This window comes from Hipposideros armiger, unplaced genomic scaffold (assembly GCF_001890085.2).
Source record: "Hipposideros armiger isolate ML-2016 unplaced genomic scaffold, ASM189008v1 scaffold_27, whole genome shotgun sequence".
Classification (NCBI taxonomy): domain Eukaryota; kingdom Metazoa; phylum Chordata; class Mammalia; order Chiroptera; family Hipposideridae; genus Hipposideros; species Hipposideros armiger.
The window spans coordinates 4,711,423-4,721,479 of NW_017731377.1; the positions used below are offsets into that span (position 1 = coordinate 4,711,423).

The following is a 10,057-nucleotide window of genomic DNA, read 5'->3' on the forward strand; positions in this document are numbered from 1 at the left end:
CACTTTTGTGCTCATTATTTCCCCTGGAGGAAAGCACGTCCCCATACCATGTGAACTTCTTAACACCATCCTACTCATTCCTTCCAGAATCACCTCAAAAGTCACATTCTTGGTGAAGATGTTTTATTTGAAGAAAAATTAGAAAATTAAGCTTGTTAATTGAGAAAATCTTTCTAGACTGAGCATCACATAAAAGCAGGACAGTTCACTCAGACGGCCATTTGAGGTGGGGCACCATGACACTGCTAGCCTGCCAGGGATGGATCCAATTGACCCATCATCCATGTAGATATACTCTTCTCTCCACCTCTACCAACACAGAATGAAGATCTCTCCCATACCCCTCAAAATTAACGATGGGGGCTATATACTGAATGTTTGTGTCCACCCAAAATTAATATGTTGACACTTAATCCCCAACTTGATGGTGTTTAAAGGTGGAGCCTTTCAGAGGTGAGTAGGGCATGAGGGTGGGGCCCTCATGAATGAGATTAGTGCCCTTATAAAAGAGGCCCCAGAGACCTCCCTAGCCCCTTCAATGTGAGGACACAGTGTAAAGATGGTCATCTATGAATTAGGAAGTGGACCCCCACCAGACGCTGAATCTTCTAGGGTCCTGATCTTGGACGTCCCAGCTTCCAGAACTGTGGGGAGTAAATTTCTGTTGTTTAAAAACCACCCAGTCTATGGTATTTTGTTATAGCAGCCCCAATGGGCTAAAACAATGGAAACCAGAGGTAGATGGTAGACTCCTGAAAGCACCTACTGTGTGATCGATGGGAAGAGTATATATCATAAAAAAGATCATGGTAGCTGGAAATGGCCCATACTCACCAGGACTTGCCATCTAGTAAGCCCAGGAAGCCGGAACTCAGGGTCTGACAGAACTGGGTTTGTGTACTGGCTGTACACTTACTTGCAGTGTGACCTTGGGCAAGGCAGTGTCTCCAACCCTATATATTTTGTCATCTGAAAAACTGGGCTGTAATAATCAATATATAGGGCTTTTGTGAGAATAAAATAGGTTATATGTGAAAATAATCTAGTATGGTAATTTGCATCTAATCAAAGCCTTGTAAATAGTGACTATTATAATTGTTTAAAATCATCAAGCACAAAGAAATTTAATTCCTCACCCTTGCCTTATATTTCATGATGACATCTCCTTTTTCTCCCACCTAGAAGTACTCTCTAAACTCTTTGTAATATTAGCATCACTCCATGCACAATAAACTCAAGATTTTATTACATGTATAATTAGTTTTGGTGAGAAATTACTATTTGTGAGTGACAGTGGGAGGGATAAGATAGAGGAGGAGATAAGAGGAAATAGCAGATAGCATTGCATTCAAGGTGTGGGTAACCCAGTTGAGGAGTCAAAAAGCGCTCTTACTACCAAACAACAAAAAGATTTCACAAAGCAATGCATCCATGAGAGAAAACAAATATCAGACAGACTAGGTACTAGTTGGAAAGAAACGAGTGAGGTGGTTTCATCCCCCCACCCCCTCAACCCCTGCCCTGGATTTAAACTTGTCTATGCCTGAATAAGCACACCCCAGATTATTGTTTCTTCATTCACATCCAGAAACCTAGGAACAGTGTGATTGTAACCACTCTATTATTCCCTTCATTGTCTGGAAGGATGTGGGCATAGACCGCTACCAGAAAGATGATTTTAAGGGAAAATAATCTTAATGTTAGCCTATTACAAAGTGTTTCTTTATCACAGCACCTTTTAGTTCAGGCAGAGTTAGCTTCAAATAGAAGTTGAGGGGTCATCTCCTCTGTTTTCTGTTCATCTGCCCTTACCCCATCCCTTGCTGTAAGCTTCCCTTTAGTGGCATGCCAACATCAAAGCCTCTGAGATGTTCCTTCTTGGCTCCATTGATAGGATTTGATAGATCCTTTCTAGGAACATGCTTAGGCCGTTCTTTGAGATTTTTCCAGTGTGAACTAGTTGTGCAGCCAAACAGCAACAGCAATAAAACTGTATTTTGGGGGGCTAAATTTCACCATGTCTAATGTTTAACTGTAATGTATTATTATGCTCAAAGATCTTACTACAGGTAGGGATCAGGCAGAATAAGTACTTGAAGGAAAATTAAAATTTTATCCTACCTCATAATATTCTGGAAATGAAGGAAAGAACTTCCTCTGATTCTTGCCTCCAATCTCATTCATTGAAGGAGATTTCCTAGTTGTTCCCAGCAACCAGAAGAGTGTCATAACAGTCTGTATAGAACTTTGCTGTCTCTGCTCTGAAAAAAGCACCAAGGAAAGCAGTGTTTACTAGTGGTTCCAAATGAAAGAGAAAAGTACTCCATTTTTGAAACGCTGCCATTGAGAATACACTTCTCCTATGCAAAGAAAAGCAGGGAGTAAGATAGAATCATCTGGTCCCTGTATGAATAACACACTCTGTTTAAATGAACACAGTCTATTCAATTCAAGAAAGGTTTTTTTTAAGTGGCCAGTCATAGCAGTAGGTCCGAAGTTTCACAAAGATAAGGTCCCTGCCTCCTACAATTAACAGTCTAGTTTACTATATATAAGTAAACATATAATATAAGGGGCTGAAGGTTTAGATGGAGGTATTATAAAGTGCTGCAGGGGAAAATGAAGTGCTTGGAGGCATTTGCACAGGAGCCTGTCTGTGGAGGAGGTTGGAGGCCTGAAGGATGTCTTGGGAAGATAAAGACGGGAGTTGAGTAAATAAATAAATACAGTGATAAGCATGTTCAAGAAAATTATTTCTATTGTGTACTCATGAGGGCATCAGGGGAATGTCAGCATATTCAGCATGAATCTAACTGCCAGTCCCTCTATGTGCTTATAGGAGGCTAATGTATATACTCTTCCACTTCCTCTGCTTGTCCCATTTATTTTGTAGTCTTCAGTTTGGAGAAGGAAATACAGATTTTTGTCCTTTCATAATTTCATCTGTGACACACCGTGTTGTCAATAGTGAAAGCACAGTAAGGCTAGAGTGTAATCTCAAGACTGGCTTCTTAGAGCAAATAAACAAATTCTTGGGTTAACCACTTAGGCTCATTAGAAAGCTATTTACTATTTCTGCTATTGTATGGTGCTGGGATGAGGGACAAGGCTTTGGTGCAGAGAAAGTCAGATTTTCAAATCAAAAAACTTTTTGCAGCTGACTTTGATACTTTTTAAACTGTTGCATCAGAGAAATGTTGCTGGGTTTCTGTCATATTTGGAATAGTTAAAATATTATATTTTAAGACCTTTTTCTTTCTTTTGGAATTAAAAAAATATTAACAATGTTGTTCCTTGGTTGCAAGAATAGACTGCTTATTAGGAGATTAAATATTCCAAACAGCTCAGATTGACTGCTGGTTTTTAAGGCCTTTCCTAATTCTGATTAACAGGTCCACCCTTGGATCTATATTCCTAATAAGAGTGGGGGAAAGGGAAAATTATACTTTACAGTATCTGAGAAACATGGCAATATAATCCCAAACTTCACTTCTTTTCTTCTTTGAGGAATGGTTTACCTGATTTCAAAGGAAAAGGGGGAATATGTGGACATTTATGTAAGTTAGAAAAATAGATCACAAACATATACCACTGAGGTTCACAGGGGTTAAGAATGGTAATAGAGGAACTATTTGCAGTGGGTATCCAATAATGCAAAGTAGACATAAAGAATGGCATGGAAAGAAGAGAGTGAAGTCTGTAAAATGGGACTGGAATGGGACTGAGGGTGTGGAAAGCATGTTATGTAATCAAGTATTTGGTTAGTAAAGATGGTGGCTTTGTCACAAGGGACTGCGTTAGATAAAAGTTCCTTTATTATGTGGTCTTATTGCTTACTTTGAAACATGGAATTTAAGAGCATGATAGCAGCTTAGAGTTCATTTATCCTGCCCCTTTATGGAAGAAACTGATCTCCAGATGGTTAAGTGACCTGGTTGGAAAGAGAAATAGGAGTTGTCCTAACTCTGACTCCAGGGCTCTTTAAACTTCCATATTTCTTAATGCCATTGGTGGGTACAAAATTAAAACACAGCCGTGACATTTAAATTTTAACTACTGTGTAATTTGTGAAATCAAGATTCCATTGTTACCGAATTCATTTGATTTTCTGATGGAAAGGCGAAGTTGCTTTGTATGATTAGAAGGAAATCGGCTTGTTCTCTACCACTAGGTGGCATGATGCGTTTTTCTTTACCCCCGGACTTTTCCTTTGAAAAGGAATTTGTCCTTCTGTGTACACACACACACACACACACACACACACACACACACACACACATCATCCATTCTTTGCAGACTTCTGTCATTTTTACTGCCATGATATTTGATTTAGAGTATCTGTTTGTAAAATACCATTAAAATCAAACCCATTTCTTTCCACTTTTTCCATGACATGGTTTCTGATTTACTGATCCGTGTCTGTTTCATCGACTCGGTATGGGAGGAGAAAGTAGGTTTGGCTTCAGTCCTTGTTTATGCACAGTTTAATAAATAGTAGACAAAGTTTCTTCTCTTTTTGGCTTTTGGAGAGAAGGAGACAAAGTTCTAGTTGATTCTTAAGTGGCAACTTATTCATTCCATATATATTAGCAGCTAATTATTTAGTAGGTAACTATCTATTAATAATGCTTAGGCTACTTACTTAGATCACAATATTTTTTTATTTTCTTACCACCACAGAGAACATTGAGAAGTTGAGATCCGAGCCAAGAGGAGCAGCTCTCTGTTTCAGTGAAAGGAACAGGCAATCACCAAGGAGGGTCTGAGTCAGCAGGAAGAATGGATTGAAGGTAAAACTTCAACTACGTCACAGAGCCGAACTTGCCATCTTCTGGATTTTCTGAGTCATCAGAAGCTTCAGTATGTGAGGTAAAGAAAAGAAACTGCAAGAGCAGGACTTACAAAAATCTATGTTTTTAAAGTTCAGCGTCCCACCCCATGTATTAATTGATTTTTTTGCTTCATCTCTTTTTTATTCCTCCCATCACCCTCTACCTTCTTTTTCAACTTTATATTATTAAATATCAGAGTTTTCAAGTTTTCTGCACCATGTCTTACTATTTTAAATAGAAAGAGCTTTTAGAAATAAACAAATAAGCACATTTGTGGAAGGTCTAGACACTTCAAACAATGTTTGTTCTCAACCCCATCAATACATTAAAATCATTGTGGGCAGAAGGTTTTTTAAAAATACTCATGACAGAATTCACTTCTGACCACCTGAGTCATAATCTCTGTTGCTGAAGGTAGGACATTTGTATCTTTTAAAACTTTCCAGAATACCCTGATACACGCTGAAGGCTGAGACTCTGAAATGCAATGATACATCACATATTATCTCTCCCTTAAACCAGCATCCTGGTCTTCTACCATTTTCCTAGTGACTTAGGCTCAAAACTCAGCCACCCCTTAGGGCCAGCTGAGTGGCTCAGTTGGTTAAGAGCCCGCTCAAGAGTTTGAGCTCTGAGCAACAGTGGTTCAAGTCCAGCCCGAGCTGAGCTGCCAACAGGTAGCAGGATGGCTCAGCTAAAAAAAAAAAAAAAACTCAGCCACCCCTGACTCTTCCCTCTGCCATACTTGTGTGTAATTAGTCCTTAAATTCTGCATCTTCTATCTCACTGATGTTTTCTATCTTTCTACTTTGTCTTATCATCAATACCATCACCCCAATTAGAAGCTTCCCACCATTCTCTTCTTCCAACACCAATGTATTTAGCTTCTTTTGCTGATATTTGATTTTACAATTTTTGTAATGCTCTTGAATGGCAAAATAACAAAAGGAAAAAATTGGGATTGGAGAAAGCAATATTCTCATGGGTGATTAAAAAAACAAAAAGCTCTTGTTAATTGTGTAACATAAAATAGCCTCCGCACCTCATTCTTCAAGAGAAAGGAAAATCAGCATCCAAGAACACTGCAAAGATAGCTTTTCTTTTTTTCCCTAGCACTTACTGAATTACCACCTACTGGTCTTATCAGGAGGGTAAAGACTATGTATCTCTTGTTCACCATTGTATCCCTAGGGAGAAGCAAAATGTCTTGTTTTATTAATTACAGTTATATTAGTTGCAAGTAACAGGAATCATCCTGAGACAGCTTATGAAAAACAGGGAAGGTGTTAACAAAGCTACAGAGCACAGTGGTAGAATTCATTCTGGCCTTAGGAAAGAATTGCAAACAAGACTTGGAGAGCCTTCAGGATTCAATGCTTTTTTCTGGGTGCTTATTCTATATTTCTTCATTGTTCCATTGACTAGTTTTTTTTGCTTCTTAGGCCAATGTGGTATAATATAGCTGCGCTCTGCCCCCAAGTATATATGATACAATTTTAGTCATTATAAAAGATTAACTGGCTATTTCCTAGCAACCTTCCTGAAGACAGAATCTAATTGGCCCAGCTTGAGTGACATCTAAACTCTGGTTATGTCAGCCACAAATTCACGCAGTGTGACTTTGGTTGCTGGAGGTCCACCTTTATGGGGGTTCTCAAAAAAGGAGAATCAATATAAATTGGGCAGATACCCCAAAGGTGTCTACTGCACTGACATGTGATAGGGATGCAATAAACACTTTGAATAAATAAATGTATAAAAGAATGAATGAGTGAGCCAAGAAACTCGGTTTTGGGTTGCCCAATAAACTCAGATTGAGGAGTGCAATGCAATTTAAAGATCTGCTTTGTACCAGAGACTGTGTTTAGTACTGTCAGGAATAAAAGCTGAAAAAAAAAAAGGAGTTCATGACCTTAAGGAGAAAGGCAAGCAGTATCATTCTTCTATAAAGAGACTATAGACAGTGATTAAAAAAGAAAAAGAAAAAGCATTATGGATATTTAGTCAATGGGGAGATCATAAGTTTGGCTGTGTTAGTTAAGATAATATGAGCTTCTGAGAAACCCAGAAATCTCAGTGGATAATAAACACAACAGAAGCTTATTTTGTGCTATGTAAATTGTAATTGGCAGCGAAGGTGGGGGTGGGAAGGAGGGCAGGCTCTAACACACAGCCTTCAGGAACCCGAGCTCTGCCACCTCCAGCATGTAGCTCTCGCCATCATCATAATACTGTGAATCCAATCCAATCCAGAAGGAGGAGAGCAGTGGCTCACACACAAGCATGCTCTGACTTCTGCTGACAGCCTATGGGTCAGTCCACCATTGTACGGCCATACCTCATTGCAAAGGAGCCTGGGACATGTAATCTTGCTGGGTTCAGGAGAAAAGGCAAATACGTTTTGGGAACTGCCAGCCAGTGACCACCATAGCGATACTGTAGTTATGGCAATGGGAGGGAGGAATAATAATAATAACAAACTATGAAAGAATGCCATGTGAGATCATCTTTGAGGCGTAGATCTTAACTGTTGGAAAGAGAAAGCCTGTTCTTGGAAGGAGAAGAGTAATATGGGCAAAGATTTGTAGTTGGGAAAAACAATTGTGTTTAGGGAGTGCTGAATATGGGGAGTAGTTGAGTTCAAGTGTAATGAAAATGAAAAAGATTGGTGCCTTTTTTGTCTCTTTCTCTTAAAAATGTTTTTTTATACATCGGAGAACATCCATTTATTTTCCCAGATGAAGTTTTTGGTAAGAAATTATGCTGATAATTAAATAGTGAGGAGGAACTAAAGTTTGAGGGAAAAGTAATGAGCAAAACTTGATTTTAAATATCTATCTTGATTATATCTTGTATTCTCATTCTGACCGTCTGCATTCTCAATTGAAATAACCACCCTCACTTTAAAAAATATATATATATCAAGTTGGCTTGATGATTGTCTATAAAAGCCACACAAATGTATTTATCAAGATGGGGGTTTTAAATGATCAAGATCAATATTATATTTTTATTCCCTGTATCTTCTTATGTTCAATATATCCATACAACTGTATTTATACACAAATGTTATTTTTCCTTGGATGGCATTAATCTCAACTAAATATCTTAAGAGAATAATGGGAGGGTTTTTTCTTCTTGTTCAGAATTGCCTTTAAATCAGACATCTGGTATTTGGTAGTCAAGTTTTATTAGACTGATTGAGTACTTTTAAAGGGGGATAAATCATATGACTTTCATTTTAATTTTTACTGTAATGGTTTAATGTAGCCAACATATGCTGAGTAATAGCATTAAAATAAAATCAGTAAATAAAAGATTAAAATCTGTCTGTGTTCAGTTTTTCAAAGACACTAATTAGAGAAAGGTGTTTCAGATCAGAATTGGATAAGCCAGCAATTTTTTAAAAATTGTAATAATATAATGAGAAATGCTTGGGTTTTAGCATGTTGTTATCGAGAAAGAAAAATTACAAGAGAAATAAACACTTTCACTCTAATTCTAGGCTGTGGGGAGAGCAGACTAGGGGAACTCTTCTGCATGACCCTCTCCCCACTGCCAGAAAGCGTTTAGACAAAATATTTAAGCCATTTCATAGTTATCTATTTTAACTAGAGATATTAACTTGAAAACTGGAATGATTTGAACTAGATTTCTCCACATCATAAGGAACATTCATTCATTTTAATTTTCTCATTTTACTAACTTGAATATGAGAAAGGCTTTCTATCCCACTCCTTAATTTTTGGCAGCCAACCAGCTATTTTTTACAATTCTACTTATTGAGGTACAGAACAGTGTTTGGAATTAAGATGGAATTTTATTTATAGCTTTGGAATGTCTTGCTAAATGTCCCTAAATATAGCACTTCCCTGTAAACTGGAATGAAATCTCAATCATTTCTACATAGAAATTGATCAAAGAGAATATTGAGGCAAACATTTATTAGTTTCTTTAAATTCCTCCAGTTATGGGTAGCATAAATAAGAAGATTAAATGAATTATTCTTGCCACAGAGATCCTAATTATAAATATTTTGGGTTCGTATATATGACTAGTAATTCAAAGGAGATTTTTTACAAGTAACCTAAAATATGGCAAACCATAGTATAAGAGATAATTTTATGACTTGTAAGACAATTTGGAAAGGTGCTGTTCTGATTAAAAGAAAAAAAAAGGCTTTCTGTTCAGTGAGGTATAAAGTCATTACACTTGTACCCATTTCAATATCATGAATAGGACAAACACATGTTATGTTACTTTTTGTGTTTTTCAATGACTAAGAAACATGATTGGGGGTCGGCCGAGTGGTTCAGTTGGTTAAGAGCTCGCTCAAGAGTTTGAGCTCTGAGCAACAGTGGTTCGATGCCCAGCCCAAGCTGAGCTTCCAACAGGTGGCAGGATGGCTCAGCNAAAAAAAAAAAAAAAAGAAACCTGATTGGTTATACTTTACTATTTGAAGGCTTTCACTATAATTACTTTATATTATAGAAACCCAAACAGAATAAAGCAAGTCACTGGTTCAATATACTGAATTAACATATTCAGCATTTGAAAAACTTATGGGAAGTAGAGATAAAAAATGGAAGCATGTCTTTGCCCTCCATTAGTCCCTCAAACTGGTCTCTCATTCCTTTCCAAAGATCCTAAATTTCAGTTCTTTTTACTTTCATTTTTTTCCCTCTTTTTTCTAGCCAATCCCAAGCCAAGAGAGAAATATGGGGAGAATTTTGAAGGAGTACCACAAAGAATGTTCATCTAAAGACTCCTCTTCTGCTGTTTGCCAATTTGATCTCTTTTCTTATTATTTGGACAGTAATTTCCACTACTAGATTCATTAGAAATTAAGCAATAGGACAGAATCACTTTAAAAGATATAAATGTATACAAGGAGAAAGAAGGTATTGAGTCTGCTATGTTCCTTTAGTCTTTCTACTTTTATATTATTTTTCATTTGTATATTGCTCTTGATGAAATAAAAATACTATAACATATGTTCATTGTGTCCTCAAGGAGTTTATCAGAAGACAGTGAATACACCTGAAATAATCTGTGAACAATTCAAGAAAATAACAAATTTGAAATAATTATTTCAAATATGTGTGATATAGATAGTATCCAGGACAAGGGGGCTCTTATGGGTGGGGGCTTATGGATCTAGTTTATGTGTGGAAGTGACTTCAGTTGGGCCTTGGAGATTATTACATAAAGGAAGAGTGGGAGCC

The 10,057-nt window shown here is 37.3% G+C and overlaps 1 long non-coding RNA gene across 1 annotated transcript; it reads left to right on the forward strand.

Moving 5' to 3' along the window:
• Positions 1-4,308: 4,308 nt before the first annotated feature.
• LOC109379526 (uncharacterized) lies at positions 4,309-9,684 on the forward strand. The gene is made up of 3 exons (XR_002123220.1): positions 4,309-4,454; positions 4,681-4,869; positions 9,527-9,684. It is a non-coding gene; the product is annotated as an uncharacterized LOC109379526 (long non-coding RNA).
• Positions 9,685-10,057: the final 373 nt, after the last annotated feature.